Raw genomic sequence first — 18,778 nt, 5'->3', positions numbered from 1 at the left:
ACAACAAGGTGAATGCCCTGAAAACCTAAGAAAAGTAACATCCAAACAAATAACCAGTAGATCTTTTACTCTACTCCGCCCCCAGGCAATGACATGCTGTTTTACTGTCTCAAGAAGATATGAAACAGCCCGTATTACCAACCCTAGAAAATATAGGAGCCATTAACGAAGCCTCCATCCAGGAAGAGGGAAGTTGCTGATGCCCTATATTCCTTCATAAGGGCAACTACCTCCTTCCACCAGGCATTGTTCCAGCCATTTTTCAAGCTAAAATGATCCTTCTCGCATGCTGGATCTCGTTCTGCATACCCATATCTAGTTCCAAGCGCGGCAGTTCCAAAACCTTCCTTCTGAATTTGCTTCCGTTAAATCTGCCTGTATCAAAGCGGACTTTTGAGAAACTTTGGGAATTGTAAATTCCTCCAACATGCAAGGATTTTCAATGCGCTCGAATGAACCTTTCGCTTGACGAATCGACGTCACACTAGTTGCAAGAAGGAAATTGCCTGCTGCTGCTGTGCTGGGATCTCACCTTGATGTGTTAAGACAGAGCATCTCCATGCCCAGATTCCCAATAGGGGGGATCCGTGGGTGCGATCAGGTATGAGCCAGGTCCGTCAGGTATGAGCCAGCAGTGTCAACTCTCGAAGACTTGATATTGTTTCTATCTCTGTACATGTATCAACCATGGCCACCGGCTTGGGCACCTTGGTTCTGCAAACTTAGACAAACTGACTCACAAAACCAGAAAAGTCAGAACATCTAGCCAACCTACACTAAACCTTCCACACTGGGATGCTAATGGCAGTCGCGACATACGAAACACACTGATAAAAATAAGACGAATGATGGAGAATTGGCTAGACATTGAAGAAACTGAAAGGACAAGGTAGCTAAGTCCTTGCTGTCCGAATGCATTTTGCTGGCTCTCGTATCGTGATGCAACTTCCTTCTCATCATTGGTGCACTGTATGTTTTGTGAGAGGTCTTTGCCCTCTCCTTTCTTGGGTCCCGTCTCGTCAATCAGATTCGCTCACCAAACCTTGAACAGAGCGAGCCAGAAGCTTGGACTACCTGCAACAGAGCCTAATTTTGGCAAAATTCGAAGATGGCCTGCAGAACAATCATTGGAAACAGGAAGATCATAGGACTGGAGCTTGCATCGTTCCTTTTGAGTAACAGCAACACAGCCTCGTAAATCAAGAGCCCATGAGAAAAGAGTGCTAGTGGCCAATCCTCTCGCATATGAGCAAAAGTAGAAACAAGAATAGCAAACTCCCGAAAGAGCTACTGTAGAACAGGTAAATCAAACCACCTTCTCCTCACACGATCCCACAGATCGGCCCAAGAACATAAACCCGAATCGCCATCGCCAATAGCCACAGTCTGCGGAACGTGAACGAATTTTCAAACGTAATGGCTCCCAAGCGAAAACTGAACAGGCGAACGAAAACTAGGTGCTGACCATGCACGCTTGCATGCAGTTGGAGCTTCACCTCTGCCTACACCCACAGCACCCTTCTGAAGGTTCTCAGTCTTGGCTTCTTCTCCATAGCGTCGTCTGCCGGCAGGTCAAAATGCCTTCTCAAGCTCTGCGAAATAGAGACAAGCACAAATATAAAGCAGAAGCATAAGTCAGACGAAATCATCACCTCTCCTGCCATGCACATTAATTCAAGCTCTAAACATAGAGAAAAGAACGTGGCTTTCGATTGCCTTGGGCGGCTGACATTCATTGGCTGCAACACGTGCACCAATCATGCATTTCCGAGTAAACGAGGCAAAAAAAAGTTTATAAAAAAATGGGAATTTCTGCTTTGCAAAAAACGAATCGATGCTAAGGCTACCCAGAGGGCAGCCCAAAAAGTAAAGCGCAGAGAAGCAGGTACTGTCAGACGAGATGTAGTCATAATCATAAACGAACTCGCCTAGAATTAATTTTCAAAGAAACAGACTCTACAAGTAAATACCCAAAATTAATTTTAGCTTTAAGTCCTCCCGTTAAGGGGCCGGCCAAAAACTACATCGCACAAGCGTTCTGCTATGCATAGAACGACCCAAAAGTCATCGCCGTGCACGATGATTTCCCTACTGCAATTGCCTTCAAAAAAAAGATAGAATAGATGAATGCAACAAACGCCCACCTAAAGCAACAGTCTTCTCCTTGGCCTCAAGAGTATCATTCCTGATTTACATGGACGGATCTAGAACAATCCTCTTACACCTTAGCTGGACTTTTTGCACTGTTAAAGTTCCCCTACACGTCTCTTGCCTGGAAATACCTCCTTCCTATCCTATGCCTCTCTTACTTGAAGCCGATGAGGTCAATTTTCAGACGGATTGAGATTGAGACCAAGGAACCGTAGACAATCAGAAGCTAATTGTGAGACAGTTTTGCAAGAGCAGAGATTGCTTTTTGGTGATTTCCATCGACTTTTGACGGAGATTGGGTTCTGATTGCAATTGTGATGGAGATTGGAACGAGATTGTGATCGAGATCGCACGGATGGTGGGGTGCTACTTTGAACTTGCCTTTTGGAAGTTCTCTTCGATTGACAGTTGTAAAATTTGAAACAAAATTTTGCAAACCTTGAAATGCTCTATTTTTTGTGATCTGGTAATCTGAAGTGGGAAGCAAACGGCCTTTTAATGGGCTGCATTGCATGTACACAAAAGAGTGACAAATCAGGGTACAGGATGGAGTACGGTTGATGGAGCTGTAAAATTCTTGCATGTTTCCCTATGGTCTTGTTCAAATCTATGCTATTTGCAAGTTTAAATGCATGATGAAGATGCTTAAAGAATGAATACATGTTGTGAGAGAGAATGAAAATCTGGAAAATTAGTGGCTTTAAGGTGTCTCCTAGTCTTGGGATTACCCCTTGCAACCAGCGATCATTCCACAAGACCCTTGGTAACTGTAAACCCTTTCAAAAGTTTACCATCTTCCCTTGATAACTCTGAACTCTCTAATATACTGGACCACTATCTATAAAACGTAATCCTTCCTGCCTAAAATTACTTTTAGAGAAATCCACACCCCTTGTGAAAGACTGCGGGCAAAGAGGGATGACACTCTAGACTTTATTATAACTTTTACAAAGTACACATACTGAGGGATGTCACTAGAAGCACAGGTCAATTTTTCTATTCCGGTGGGATTTCCAGAGCCTCTGCCAAAAAATTATCTGCAAGTCAGCAAAAATCTGAAGGTTCTCCTCCCCAGCATATATTCCAGACCCATGAGGTGTGTTGCACTGACCCATCATGTGGTTCCCCTCTCACACTTGTCAGTTGTCACATGGAGCTTCACTCCTTACTTGTATCCCTTTGGCTGAGGTTGTATTCCAGATTTATACAGTTGCTGGCTAATCTCATGTCAGTTCTCTCTCTCTCTCTCTCTATTCCAGATTTATACAGTTGCTATTGCCTAAATCTCATGTCAATTCTCTCTCTCTCTCTCTCTCTCTCGCTCTCTCCCCCCCCCCATGCTCCCGCACTCGCACTACTTTCAGAGTATCACATGTTAGGGACCGGCAGAGCGTGGGGCTCACGCAGTTCGGGATTGTGACATAGATCTGAAGGCACATCAAAGGGCTGATCAATGATCGCAGGGCCTAGTACAAGGCGATTTGTGGCAGGAGGCACTTGTGGCTGTTTGGAGCAGCCTGGCCAAGGCGTGGACAGCATCGGGTTCGGCAGCTTGTTGGAGACGGCAGCAAGGCTGCCTCTTCCACTCTCCCACACCCCAATCCAGCCCTCCCTCTCCTTTCTGCCCAAAGGTCTATTTTTCTCAAGGATCAGCACAGCTGTGTGAGCTTGGAGTAGTTCCCATAGGACCCCTCTATATGAGTAAGGAGGACAAACTCAACGGAACTAATTCTGTGCAGTGGAAGCTGCACATGAAGCTCTTGTTCGTTCACAAGGGTGTTTGAGACATTGTTCAGGGATTTAAGAGAAAGCCTGAGCTCAATCCATGGGGATGCAGACCGTGACAATGCCTTTCTAGAAGAGTTATAGGAATGGGAGGAGCATGATTCCAAGGCGCCATTTTGCGATGGTGCGGACCATTTCCACAGAGGCCTCTCAGCAGTGCAGACCTTGACCAATGCTTTGGAGGTGTGGTGCAAACTTGAGAATCTCTATGCCAATAATTCATCTGCGAGGTTGTCACTTTGCCAAGGATTCATCGATGAGGGCTCCCTTCTCTTAAAAGAGGAATCAGTTCTCCTACCTTAGGGTAAGCTGAAGAGATGGTGGTGAGGCATACTCGACAGTATAGAAGAAGGGAAGGCAGAGGTGCTATGCGTGTGGGAAGAGAGGGCATACGGCCAAGCATTGTTGGTCCAAGAACAAAAGCAAGTCTTAGGCCGAGGACACAAATTCAGGCCCACCTTTAGACCAGTCTGGTGCTCCCAAGGCAGCTACTGCCAGGACCTCCGAATTGCACTAGATTTCTAACAGTAAGGAACGACTTTCCCCACCTATCACAGCCAAAGACGTCATGTGGTTGGGACAGTGAGCTAATTGCAGCTCCTATCATTTGAAAGTCTAGCAAGCAAGGTAAAACTATGGACCAGAGTTCATTGCTTGATGTTGCAGAGACTATGGACACAGTAGGGTTCCGGTGTTCATTGTTCGAGGTTCTTGGACATGATGTGTTCACTGGAGGATATTGGGCCTAGTTTGTTCCACAGATCCTCATTATCCATTTGTGACTCAGTGCAAACTAGCATGGGTAATCACAGCCGAGGAAATCTCATTTGTTGTTCGAGGTGGCATTTGGTTCAAGTATCAGGCTATCAGGTGCTATCACCAAGGTGAATCCAGTATTTGCGGTGTTGGAGGGTCCATGGTTGCTTGCTTCTTTAGATCATTTATACACCATAAGCTGCAAGCAAGGCTGGTGATGCCTTAACGCAAATAGCTTTTTCAAAAGAAAATATTATTTTTTTAACAGAAAAAGATTTTTATAATATTATTTACTCTAGGAGCTACAATTGTGACATGTGGTTTCATGAGAGCTCAAAGAAGGAAAACTTCTCTGTAGGCTGCCGATCGTAAAGAGAGTGTTAGAATTTATGGGACCTCGTGTAGTGAGAGAGGGCTTCTTTGTGCGTGTCACCCAAACAGAGGAGTACATACACATTCTTCCTCCAGTGAGCTTGGACGGCAAGATACCAGGGCATATTTGCCGTGGTTAGGGCAGATCGCAAGCTGGTTAGTGACCTGTTTGAGGCTAGCTGGTAAAGGCTAGTTAGGCCCATAGTTAAGGCAAGGTTGGGGCCCAGTTTGGGCACCCAACTAGGTCCAATCACCCTCGGCTTACCTAGTTGGGACAACCTGAGCTAACCTAACCCCACTTGGGTCAGGTCAACCCCACTTGTTAGTCGGGCCAAGTCAACCAATTGGTCGGCAAGTCAGTCAGCAGTAGCAGGCCGACCGGGCTGGAATGGGACCTATATATAGGTCCCTGACACAATCCCAGCTCTTGAAATCCCGTACCTACAAAACAAGTGCAAAGAAACAACTATAGCAACAACATGGAAGGGTGTAGGCTAGGTCACCACCCAAGCATGACGTCTACAAGAAAAGGTCTCGAGAAACTAGGACGTGCCCTCGGAGCCATGAGCTGAGCTACTGGCAAATCTCCCAATGAGTTCCCAACGACTCTAGCGTCCCATACACGAGGTGGCATCTGAGAGCCTTGGAACTGCTGTTGGCCTTGGGCTATGCTAGAAAGTAGACGCACATCCGCGACACGATCCACGATCTAGACCAACAAGAAAGAACTAGACTCGCTCTAACTTGCCTCTTGAAAATTGAACCCTTGGGCTACTTATATAAATATGCCAAAAATACAAAAACCTGTTGGAGATATCATAGCCAAAAAGTGTGATGATGTGATGTGTTGGTGTGTAGTACTAGGAGTTCTAGTACTAGTTCATGTGTGTGAGTCATGTGTGAGTGCCACGTGTCACAATGGGACCTATCCCATATGCACTTGGTGCAAGTGTGTGAGTAGGCTTGTACTACTCATGATTATGAATAAGATAGCCTTTCATCATGTCTTCATTTATGTTTCATTTCCTTACACCCTAACCTTCTCTCTCCCTCTCTCCACCATGTTTCTAACATGGTATCAGAGCAAGTTTACCCGGCCATAGCTGCCACGTCATCCTAAAACTAACCCTAATCCAAAACCCTAATTTTGTTCTAGCTTTTATTTCTGCAGCCGCCTCAGCCCTGCTCATTTTCGTCTCTATCCTGCAGCCATCTGCCCTCCTTTGTGCCCATTTAGCTCCACCATAGCTTGCCTCTCCATAGCTGTCTCCTTTTGTGTTCATTTCGCCTCCTTTCCCTCACTGTCTGCACCCGTTTTGAGCACCTCCTCCTGCCACCTTGTTGCTGCTACATAGCCGCCCTGTGGCAGCACACTTCTGGCCACCTTTTCCAACTTTTCGAGGTGTTTCCGAGCAGCTCCAGCCCTGCCAGTGCTGCATGGAGGCCATCCCCTGCATTTCGAAACATTTTTCAAGGGCTGTGTGCATTTCGGAGCATACCAAGCTTGAACGTGTGAAATTTCGAGCTATTTCAGAGCATCTTTAGTCCTGTTGTTAGGGTTTCCAGGCCGCTGCAATAGAGTTGTTCATCCACGTACGTCGGTTCCAGATTCTCGGGTGATTTAGAGGCCTCCCTGATCTATCTTGGAGCAGCTGCTTGCATTTGCGAGCTGTTTTAGGGTTACAGTTGCAGAGCCGCCTCCTTCACACTCATTTTCGGGGCTGCTCTTTGCCTTTCATTCATCCTCGGGCTGCTCTAGGTCACTGCTTTCTATTTTGGAGCAGTCCTTTGGCTCTCTTTAGCCTCCTTTTCATCTCGGGCTTACCTAGTTGGGACAACTTGAGCTAACCTAACCCCACTTGGGTCAGGTCAACCCCACTTGTTAGTCGGGCCAAGTCAACCAATTGGTCGGCAAGTCAGTCAGCAGTAGCAGGCCGACCGGGCTGGAATGGGACCTATATATAGGTCCCTGACACAATCCCAGCTCTTGAAATCCCGTACCTACAAAACAAGTGCAAAGAAACAACTATAGCAACAACATGGAAGGGTGTAGGCTAGGTCACCACCCAAGCATGACGTCTACAAGAAAAGGTCTCGAGAAACTAGGACGTGCCCTCGGAGCCATGAGCTGAGCTACTGGCAAATCTCCCAATGAGTTCCCAATGACTCTAGCGTCCCATACACGAGGTGGCATCTGAGAGCCTTGGAACTGCTGTTGGCCTTGGGCTATGCTAGAAAGTAGCCGCACATCTGCGACACGATCCACGATCTAGACCAACAAGAAAGAACTAGACTCGCTCTAACTTGCCTCTTGAAAATTGAACCCTTGGGCTACTTATATAAATATACCAAAAATACAAAAACCTGTTGGAGATATCATAGCCAAAAAGTGTGATGATGTGATGTGTTGGTGTGTAGTACTAGGAGTTCTAGTACTAGTTCATGTGTGTGAGTCATGTGTGAGTGCCACGTGTCACAATGGGACCTATCCCATATGCACTTGGTGCAAGTGTGTGAGTGTGTAGCCTATAATTATAGGCTTGTACTACTCATGATTATGAATAAGATAGCCTTTCATCATGTCTTCATTTATGTTTCATTTCCTTACACCCTAACCTTCTCTCTCCCTCTCTCCACCATGTTTCTAACATGGTATCAGAGCAAGTTTACCCGGCCATAGCTGCCACGACAACCTTAAACTAACCCTAATCCAAAACCCTGATTTTGTTCTAGCTTTTATTTCTGCAGCCGCCTCAGCCCTGCTCATTTTCGTCTCTATCCTGCAGCCATCTGCCCTCCTTTGTGCCCATTTAGCTCCACCATAGCTTGCCTCTCCATAGCTGTCTCCTTTTGTGTTCATTTCGCCTCCTTTCCCTCACTGTCTGCACCCGTTTTGAGCACCTCCTCTTGCCACCTTGTTGCTGCTATATAGCCGCCCTGTGGCAGCACACTTCTGGCCACCTTTTCCAACTTTTCGAGGTGTTTCCGAGCAGTTCCAGCCCTGCCAGTGCTGCATGGAGGCCATCCTCTGCATTTCGAAACATTTTTCAAGGGCTGTGTGCATTTCGGAGCATACCAAGCTTGAACGTGTGAAATTTCGAGCTATTTCAGAGCATCTTTAGTCCTGTTGTTAGGGTTTCCAGGCCGCTGCAATAGAGTTGTTCATCCACGTACGTCGGTTCCAGATTCTCGGGTGATTTAGAGGCCTCCCTGATCTATCTTGGAGCAGCTGCTTGCATTTGCGAGCTGTTTTAGGGTTGCAGTTGCAGAGCCGCCTCCTTCACACTCATTTTCGGGGCTGCTCTTTGCCTTTCATTCATCCTCGGGCTGCTCTAGGTCACTGCTTTGTATTTTGGAGCAGTTCTTTGGCTCTCTTTAGCCTCCTTTTCATGTTGGGCTTGCTGTCTGCTTTCATCAAGCTCCTTGCCATCATGACTTCATTGTCCTCCACCTCTTTGCCCGTGGATAAATTCAAAGGGGACGGTTTTCCCACATGGCAAACCAAGATGCAGTTGCTTCTTATGTGCGAAGGTGTTTCAGATGTTGTTGAGGATGACAAGAGTGACTTACTAACCACATCAAATCTCGCGTCCAAAGTGGTCAAGAAGCCCTTGAAAGCGTCCTTTGTGATTAGGTAATCGTATAAACCACCTTGATCATCACCTCCAAATTGGTCCACACCAGTATCCGTACGCTGAATTTCATCTTGGGAGGAGTGATTCTAATCAGCCATAGGAAATTCCTGCAAATTGTCTAACCCTGAAGAGTTTAGTTAGAAAGAAAACTGAGTTCAGCTGTTTTGGAGCAGTGAAATCTAATTTTGAGGCTAGAAGTCTATCCGGAATGCAAGGCGAGCTGTTCTGGTGCAGGTCACAAGCTCTGAACTGACAAGAGAAATCTGAAATTGGTGGACCTTTAGGCTGCCAGAAGAGGGAAAACTGCAAATCACAAGTGTATAGCAAGAGAAGAATGTCTTGAACAGTAAATCTAGCTAGTCTAGATGTGAAATGATGAAGGAAAAGGGCTGGAAATCAGTTGAAATCCACTTAATAGGCACCTTCTTTTAGGAGAGTCTCTTGTGGATGGAGGTGGTTTTGTAAGTACAGGGCTGGCCCTAAAGCTGTGCTTTTGGAAGGTTGTGCTTTCCTCCCAAAGCTAGCTGGTTTTAGAAAGCGTGGAAAGCTTTATCTTCTAGGATGCTTTCCCCTAAAAGCTGTCAAAATCTTTTCCTTTTTTCTCAGGGACTCTCAGCCAGATATGGCCAAAACAGCAGGGAATAGTTGCAATTCAGCATGCCTCCCATTTCGCACACCTCTCTTTGACTGTAATCTCTCTTCCAGCTGGAACTGGAGCTTTACCAGACTATACACAGCAGTCCAACCACAAGTCGCATTCGAGAGACTTGGAATTCAGGTGTCTACAACAAATTACCATCTTCCTCGCAGTCTTAGATCAAGTTTCTAACGATTTCCAAGCTGATGCACTCATTTCCACGCTTCTTGGCTGATTTCACTCTCTGGTTCATCGTCCCTAACAATTAGAGTAATCTTGCACTAAGTCTACCATCCTTTGTCCAAAACAAAATCCACCCTGACCCTAACAGACAATTTTAATTGCGCTCGTAGGAGAGTGAAATCAGCCAAGAAGCGTGGAAATGAGTGCAATAGAGTTGTTCATCCACGTACGTCGGTTCCAGATTCTCGGGTGATTTAGAGGTCTCCCTGATCTATCTTGGAGCAGCTGCTTGCATTTGCGAGCTGTTTTAGGGTTGCAGTTGCAAAGCCGCCTCCTTCACACTCATTTTGGGGGCTGCTCTTTGCCTTTAATTCATCCCGGGCTGCTCTAGGTCACTGCTTTGTATTTTGGAGAACTCCTTTGGCTCTCTTTAGCCTCCTTCTTGCATCTCGGGCTTGCTGTCCGCTTTCATCAAGCTCCTTGCCATCATGACTTCATTGTCCTCTAGCTCTTTGCTCGTGGACAAATTCAAAGGGGACGGTTTTCCCACATGGCAAACCAAGATGCAGCTACTTCTTATGTGCGAAGGTGTTTCGGATGTTGTTGAGGATGACAAGAGTGACTTACTGACCACATCAAATCTCGTGTCCAAAGTGGTCAAGAAGCCCTTGAAAGCGTCCTTTGTGATTAGGTAATTGTATAAACCACCTTGATCATCACCTCCAAATAGGTCCACACCAGTATCCGTACGCTGAATTTCATCTTGGGAGGAGCGATTCTAATCAGCCATAGGAAATTCCTGTAAATTGTCTAACCCTGAAGAGTTTAGTTAGAAAGAAAACTGAGTTCAGCTGTTTTGGAGCAGTGAAATCTAATTTTGAGGCTAGAAGTCTATCCGGAATGCAAGGCGAGCTGTTCTGGTGCAGGTCACAAGGTTGGACCTGACAAGAGAAATCTGAAATTGGTGGACCTTTAGGCTCCCAGAAGAGGGAAAACTGCAAATCACAAGTGTATAGCAAGAGAAGAATGTCTTGAACAGTAAATCTAGCTAGTCCAGATGTGAAATGATGAAGGAAAAGGGCTGGAAATCAGTTGCAATCCACTTAGGAGGCACCTTCTTTTAGGAGAGTCTCTTGTGGATGGAGGTGCTGTGTAGAGAGCATATACGGATACAAAAGTGAGGGATAAGGGAGGGGTGTGGGTTTTGTAAGTACAGGGCTGGCCCTAAAGCTGTGCTTTTGGAAGGTTGTGCTTTCCTCCCAAAGCTAGCTGGTTTTAGAAAGCGTGGCTTTCTTCAAAAGCCACTGAAAGCTTACCTAAAAAACCTACTACTTCTTTACCAAAAAAACATTGCTTTCTCTGCAAAAGCTAACTGCTTTTGCAAAGCTTTAGCTTCTAGGATGCTTTCCCTAAAAGCTGTCAAAATCTTTTCCTTTTTTCTCAGGGGCTCTCAGCCAGATATGGCCAAAACAGTAGGGAATAGTTGCAATTCAGCATGCCTCCCATTTCGCACCCCTCTCTTAGACTGTGATCTCTCTTCCAGCTGGAACTGGAGCTTTACCAGACTATGCACAGTAGTCCAACCATAAGTCGCATTCGAGAGACTTGGAATTCAGGTGTCTACAACAAATTACCTTCTTCCTCACAGTCTTAGATCAAGTTTCTAACGACTTCCAAGCTAATGCACTCATTTCCACGCTTCTTGGCTGATTTCACTCTCTGGTTCATCCTCCCTAACAATTAGAGTAATCTTGCACTAAGTCTACCATCCTTTGTCCAAAACAAAATCCCCCCCGACCCTAACAGAGGATTTTAATTGCGCTCGTAGGAGAGTGAAATCAGCCAAGAAGCGTGGAAATGAGTGCAATAGAGTTGTTCATCCACGTACGTTGGTTCCAGATTCTCGAGTGATTTAGAGGCCTCCTTGATCTATCTTGCAGCAGCTGCTTACATTTGCGAGCTGTTTCAGGGTTGCAGTTGCAGAGCCGTCTCCTTCACACTCATTTTCGGGGTTGCTCTTTGCCTTTCATTCATCCCCGGGCTGCCCTAGGTCACTGCTTTGTATTTTGGAGCACTCCTTTGGCTTTCTTTAGCCTCCTTCTTGCATCTCGGGCTTGCTGTCCACTTTCATCAAGCTCCTTGCCATCATGACTTAATTGTCCTCCAGCTCTTTGCTCGTGGATAAATTCAAAGGGGATGGTTTTCCCATATGGCAAACCAAGATGCAGCTGCTTCTTATGTGCGAAGGTGTTTCGGATGTTGTTGAGGATGACAAGAGTGACTTACTAACCACATCAAATCTCGCGTCCAAAGTGGTCAAGAAGCCCTTGAAAGCGTCCTTTGTGATCAGGTAATCGTATAAATCACCTTGATCATCACCTCCAAATTGGTCCACACCAGTATCCGTACGCTGAATTTCATCTTGGGAGGAGTGATTCTAATCAGCCATAGGAAATTCCTGCAAATTGTCTAACCCTGAAGAGTTTAGTTAGAAAGAAAACTGAGTTCAGCTGTTTTGGAGCAGTGAAATCTAATTTCAAGGCTAGAAGTCTATCCGGAATGCAAGGCGAGCTGTTCTGGTGCAGGTCACAAGCTTGGAACTGACAAGAGAAATCTGAAATTGGTGGACCTTCAGGCTGCCAGAAGAGGGAAAACTGTAAATCACAAGTGTATAGCAAGAGAAGAATGTCTTCAACAGTAAATCTAGCTAGTCTAGATGTGAAATGATGAAGGAAAAGGGCTGGAAATCAGTTGAAATCCACTTAGTAGGCACCTTCTTTTAGGAGAGTCTCTTGTGGATAGAGGTGGTTTTGTAAGTACAGGGCTGGCCCTAAAGCTGTGCTTTTGGAAGGTTTTGCTTTCCTCCCAAAGCTAGCTGGTTTCAGAAAGCGTGGAAAGCTTTATCTTTTAGGATGCTTTCCCCTAAAAGCTGTCAAAATCTTTTCCTTTTTTCTCAGGGACTCTCAGCCAGATATGGCCAAAACAGCAGGGAATAGTTGCAATTCAGCATGCCTCCCATTTCGCACACCTCTCTTTGACTGTAATCTCTCTTCCAGCTGGAACTGGAGCTTTACCAGACTATACACAGCAGTCCAACCACAAGTCGCATTCGAGAGACTTGGAATTCAGGTGTCTACAACAAATTACCATCTTCCTCGCAGTTCTAGATCAAGTTTCTAACGATTTCCAAGCTGATGCACTCATTTCCACGCTTCTTGGCTGATTTCACTCTCTGGTTCATCCTCCCTAACAATTAGAGTAATCTTGCACTAAGTCTACCATCCTTTGTCCAAAACAAAATCCCCCTTGACCCTAACAGACAATTTTAATTGCGCTCGTGGGAGAGTGAAATCAGCCAAGAAGCGTGGAAATGAGTGCAATAGAGTTGTTCATCCACGTACATCGGTTCCAGATTCTCGGGTGATTTAGAGGCCTCCCTGATCTCTCTTGGAGCAGCTGCTTGCATTTGCGAGTTTTTTAAGGGTTGCAGTTGCAAAGCCACCTCCTTCACACTCATTTTGGGGGCTGCTCTTTGCCTTTAATTCATCCTGGGCTGCTCTAGGTCACTTCTTTGTATTTTGGAGAACTCCTTTGTCTCTCTTTAGCCTCCTTCTTGCATCTCGGGCTTGCTGTCCGCTTTCATCAAGCTCCTTGCCATCATGACTTCATTGTCCTCTAGCTCTTTGCTCGTGGACAAATTCAAAGGGGACGGTTTTCCCACATGGCAAACCAAGATGCAGCTACTTCTTATGTGTGAAGGTGTTTCGGATGTTGTTGAGGATGACAAGAGTGACTTACTGACCACATCAAATCTCGTGTCCAAAGTGGTCAAGAAGCCCTTGAAAGCGTCCTTTGTGATTAGGTAATTGTATAAACCACCTTGATCATCAGTATCCGTACGCTGAATTTCATCTTGGGAGGAGCGATTCTAATCAGCCATAGGAAATTCCTGTAAATTGTCTAACCCTGAAGAGTTTAGTTAGAAAGAAAACTGAGTTCAGCTGTTTTGGAGCAGTGAAATCTAATTTTGAGGCTAGAAATCTATCCGGAATGCAAGGCGAGCTGTTCTGGTGCAGGTCACAAGGTTGGACATGACAAGAGAAATCTGAAATTGGTGGACCTTTAGGCTCCCAGAAGAGGGAAAACTGCAAATCACAAGTGTATAGCAAGAGAAGAATGTCTTGAATAGTAAATCTAGCTAGTCTAGATGTGAAATGATGAAGGAAAAGGGCTGGAAATCAGTTGCAATCCACTTAGGAGGCACCTTCTTTTAGGAGAGTCTCTTGTGGATGGAGGTGCTGTGCAAAGAGCATATTTTGATACAAAAGTGAGGGATAAGGGAGGGGTGTGGGTTTTGTAAGTACATGGCTGGCCCTAAAGCTGTGCTTTTGGAAGGTTGTGCTTTCCTCCCAAAGCTAGCTGGTTTTAGAAAGCGTGGCTTTCTTCAAAAGCCACTACCTTTTCCGAAAGCTTACCTAAAAAACCTACTACTTCTTTACCAAAAAAACATTGCTTTCTCTGCAAAAGCTAACTGCTTTTGGAAAGCTTTAACTTCTAGGATGCTTTCCCTAAAAGCTATCAAAATCTTTTCCTTTTTTCTCAGGGACTCTCAGCCAGATATGGCCAAAACAGCAGGGAATATTTGCAATTCAGCATGCCTCCCATTTCACACCCCTCTCTTAGACTGTGATCTCTCTTCCAGCTGGAACTGGAGCTTTACCAGACTATGCACAGTAGTCCAACCATAAGTCCCATTCGAGAGACTTGGAATTGAGGTGTCTACAACAAATTACCTTCTTCCTCACAGTCTTAGATCAAGTTTCTAACGACTTCCAAGCTGATGCACTCATTTCCACGCTTCTTGGCTGATTTCACTCTCTGGTTCATCCTCCCTAACAATTAGAGTAATCTTGCACTAAGTCTACCATCCTTTGTCCAAAACAAAATCCCCCCCGACTCTAACAGAGGATTTTAATTGCGCTCGTAGGAGAGTGAAATCAGCCAAGAAGCGTGGAAATGAGTGCAATAGAGTTGTTCATCCACGTACGTCGGTTCCAGATTCTCAAGTGATTTAGAGGCCTCCTTGATCTATCTTGGAGCAGCTGCTTGCATTTGCGAGCTGTTTCAAGGTTGCAGTTGCAGAGCCGCCTCCTTCACACTCATTTTCGGGGTTGCTCTTTGCCTTTCATTCATCCCTGGGCTTCCCTAGGTTACTGCTTTGCATTTTGGAGCACTCCTTTGGCTCTCTTTAGCCTCCTTCTTGCATCTCGGGCTTGCTGTCCGCTTTCATCAAGCTCCTTGCCATCATGACTTCATTGTCCTCCAGCTCTTTGCTCGTGGATAAATTCAAAGGGGACGGTTTTCCCATATGTCAAACCAAGATGCAGCTGCTTCTTATGTGCGAAGGTGTTTCGGATGTTGTTGAGGATGACAAGAGTGACTTACTAACCACATCAAATCTCGCGTCCAAAGTGGTCAAGAAGCCCTTGAAAGCGTCCTTTGTGATTAGGTAATCGTATAAACCACCTTGATCATCACCTCCAAATAAGTCCACACCAGTATCCGTATGCTGAATTTCATCTTGGGAGGAGTGATTCTAATCAGCCATAGGAAATTCCTGCAAATTATCTAACCCTGAAGAGTTTAGTTAGAAAGAAAACTGAGTTCAGCTGTTTTGGAGCAGTGAAATCTAATTTCAAGGCTAGAAGTCTATCCGGAATGCAAGGCGAGCTGTTCTGGTGCAGGTCACAAGCTTGGAACTGACAAGAGAAATCTGAAATTGGTGGACCTTCAGGCTGCCAGAAGAGGGAAAACTGTAAATCACAAGTGTATAGCAAGAGAAGAATGTCTTGAACAGTAAATCTAGCTAGTCTAGATGTGAAATGATGAAGGAAAAGGGCTGGAAATCAGTTGCAATCCACTTAGGAGGCACCTTCTTTTAGGAGAGTCTCTTGTGGATGGAGGTGCTGTGCAGAGAGCATATACTGATACAAAAGTGAGGGATAAGGGAGGGGTGTGGGTTTTGTAAGTACAGGGCTTCTTTACCAAAAAAACATTGCTTTTTCTGCTAAAGCTAACTGCTTTTGGAAAGCTTTATCTTTTAGGATGCTTTTCCCTAAAAGCTGTCAAAATCTTTTCCTTTTTTCTTAGGGACTCTCAGCCAGATATGGCCAAAACAGCAGGGAATAGTTGCAATTCAGCATGCCTCCCATTTCGCACACCTCTCTTTGACTGTGATCTCTCTTCCAGCTGGAACTAGAGCTTTACCAGACTATGCACAGCAGTCCAACCACAAGTCGCATTCGAGAGACTTGGAATTCAGGTGTCTACGACAAATTACCTTCTTCCTCGCAGTCTTAGATCAAGTTTCTAATGATTTCCAAGCTGATGCACTCATTTCCACGCTTCTTGGCTGATTTCACTCTCTGGTTCATCCTCCCTAAGAGTTAGAGTAATCTTGCACTAAGTCTACCATCCTTTGTCCAAAACAAAATCCCCCCTGACCCTGACAGACGATTTTAATTGCGGTCGTAGGAAATTTGTAAATTGCAAATTCTTTTGCATACCTAGAGAAGACCTTGGCCATCGATTCCTCTTGCAGAAAATTGCCTTTCAGGAGTTGGCTCTGATACTCAATTGACACAGGGCTCCTGAGAAACAACCATAGAGACAACATAGAAGGGTGCACGCTAGCTCACCACCCAACCATTATGTGTATGAGAAAAGGTCTCAAGAAACTAGAATGTCCCCTTCGAGCCACAAGCTGAGCCACTGGCACATCTCCCAATGAATTTTCAACCATCCTGGTGTCCCTTGCCATCAAGCGGCACCCGAGAGCCTTGGAACTACCATTGGGCCTTCAGCTATGCTAGCCTCGACACGATCCAGGATCGATGCCAGCAAGGAAGTACTAGACTCGCTCTAACTAGCACCCTGAAAACCGAGCCCTTGTGCTCCTTATATAGGATCGAACCCACCACACCAAAAATAGCAAAAACACTAATTCAAAGCCCTAATCCATTCGTGCCCTTGCAAGACAACCTGAGAATTTCTTGCCTAGCCCCAAGCCTCCTCAGGCTTCCTGAGCTGTTCCTAAAGTGCATGTTAGATACGGTCCATGCATGTGACAATCCCCCTCTCATACTTGACAGTTGCCACTTGGAACTGCACTCTGCACTTGTATCCTTATGCCTAAGGTTGTATTCTAGATTATATGCAATTGTAATTGCCTAATCTCATCCTCTCTCTCTCTCTCTCTCTCTCTCTCTCTCTCTCTCTCTACATTGTATTGAGACGGGTCCCATGGGTCATTTTTGGCCCCCCAAGGACGCTAATAAATTCTACTTCTACTTCTCTCTCTCTCTCTCTCTCTCTCTCTCTCTCTCTCTTTCTCTCTCTCTCTCTCATGCTTCCGCACGTGCACTACTTCCACATTATTTTCATTGTGTGAAGCATGATTCAAAGTCATTTTGAAATATAAAATGCCATATCATTCAAGCAATAGAAGGTATGCTAGTCACATGTGATTTCAAACCATAGAAGTATACTATTCTACAAGTACCAAAGTATCAGTGTGCAACAATACTTTTCAAAAGCCTTTTGATTAGTACCTGATGTTTGATATCTAACGGAAACTTTTTTGTTGTTGCTCTTTCCAATCTTCTCCGAATTACAATCAGAATTACCATCAACAAATTCATTTTATCGATAGTATACGTGTCCTCGTAGTAATAAATACTTTTGGGACCACTCTACTAGTGAATCATGTCACATCATGAGCCCACACCCAAGGCATAGACACGGTCATATTCAGCTCTACTGAGGCAATGTGCAATCTGTGTATTTGGGGCGGAGTGTTTTTCCATGGGGGCTCAATTTCCCTAAGTGGGTACTCTTATTTCTCATGGGGCACTGCTTATGGCCCCAATCAAGGAGATCGACCCTCTGCAACAAATAAGTAAGCCATCTTCTTCTCCCAAGTTTGCAAGGCTAACTAATGGAATGTAGAAGTGTGAATAGATGGAAATAGAGATATACACACAATTGCATGTTTCATGTGTATGAGGGTGCAAGGATGCAAGAACTGCGCCCCGCGACAATATATTTCTATATCTATGGCAATAGGCAAAATTGATCGCAAATGTAGGTGAGGACAAAGCTCTTTCTGTTGAGGGTGAATGGAGAGGTGTTGATTGCTTCTCTTCTCCTACTTTCTACTAAGGTTATGTGGGCTGTTGGAAGGGTGCTCAAGCTGCTGGCTATGCAGATAGAATAAGGGAATGGGGGCTATATACAGCCTTCTCCCCAAAATTCAACTGATTAGTTTGGAATCAATTGATTAGAATAAAGGTGGCTACTGCTGACATGTCTGATGGAGGCAATTGCTTTTGCTGTTTGTAGACTGTCCATGATGATGTGAAGCAATTGGCTGGCCACATGCCCCTTACTACAAAAGGATAGGAAAATACTGTATGGAGGGGAAGATCCCTCACTGCAAATGTATGATTTGAGGGCTGCTCTGATGCAGCTGTTGCCCATTTTGATCATCTTCTGGAGTGGTGGAGTCTTGGGACTTCTTGCTTTTGGATCCTTGACCCTTGTGCATGAGTTCAAAATTATGGGCAAGCTCGTATGCACTCTCATAATCCTGTGGCCTGAAACTTCGGACATACCATTGGTTATCTATATACAACCCATGGAGAAACTTACCCGGTGTTCCTCCTCTTGCAACTGTTCAACACGTGTAAAACTGTTGGTGTAATGGTTTACTGTCTCGGTGTCCCTCTAGTGCATCTTGAAGAACTGACTGTGCAATCTATCCAGGTACTGAGGTGGCACGAACTGTGTCCTGATATATTTCACGAACTCCGTCCACACATAATGAGGTGTCCCTAGATCGGCATCGTAATGGTCCTTCTGCCCCTTGTGCCACTAGGTGACTACCTCGCCTGAGAGGTGCATTAATGCAAGAATACACCTCATTGTCTTCTGTAGGCACAACTGAAAAATAGATCTTGAATTGGTTGAGCCAAGAAATCAACACTAAAGGTTTGGTCCTACCATCATACCCAATAAAATTGAGCTTCTAGGGAAATGAAGCTTTGACGGGCTGCGGAACTCTCTCCCTTCCCTCCTCTCCTTGTTTGCGGAGTAGATAAATGAGGAAATGTCGGTCCGGTTCTTCCTTCGCCTCTCGAGCTGTGCACTCTCAGAGCTCCCAAGCTTCTTGAGCCTCGTGATCGCTCTCTTCTTTTGCCTC

At 45.3% G+C, this 18,778-nt stretch overlaps 1 protein-coding gene and 1 long non-coding RNA gene across 5 annotated transcripts in view; one reads left to right on the top strand and one right to left on the bottom strand.

Annotated features, from left to right (window-relative positions):
• Positions 1 to 18,778, top strand: part of LOC147895728 (MADS-box protein AGL71-like) — an 88,503-nt gene that overhangs the window by 43,970 nt on the left and 25,755 nt on the right. The window lies entirely within an intron of this gene.
• Positions 134 to 2,098, bottom strand: LOC147895729 (uncharacterized). 2 transcript variants are annotated; one of them, XR_015541921.1, is made up of 4 exons: positions 1,497 to 2,098; positions 1,316 to 1,386; positions 533 to 1,113; positions 134 to 371 (listed from the first exon to the last, which is right to left on the bottom strand). It is a non-coding gene; the product is annotated as an uncharacterized LOC147895729 (long non-coding RNA). The 2 variants fall into 2 exon arrangements; XR_015541920.1 differs by having other exon boundaries at positions 1,316 to 2,098.

Source organism: Dipteris shenzhenensis, chromosome 12, assembly GCF_047967505.1.
Source record: "Dipteris shenzhenensis isolate YYH24624 ecotype China chromosome 12, Dip_SZ_1.0, whole genome shotgun sequence".
Taxonomy (NCBI): domain Eukaryota; kingdom Viridiplantae; phylum Streptophyta; class Polypodiopsida; order Gleicheniales; family Dipteridaceae; genus Dipteris; species Dipteris shenzhenensis.
Note: the sequence above shows the minus strand (reverse complement) of the source record. Positions and strands in the feature narration are given on the sequence as shown.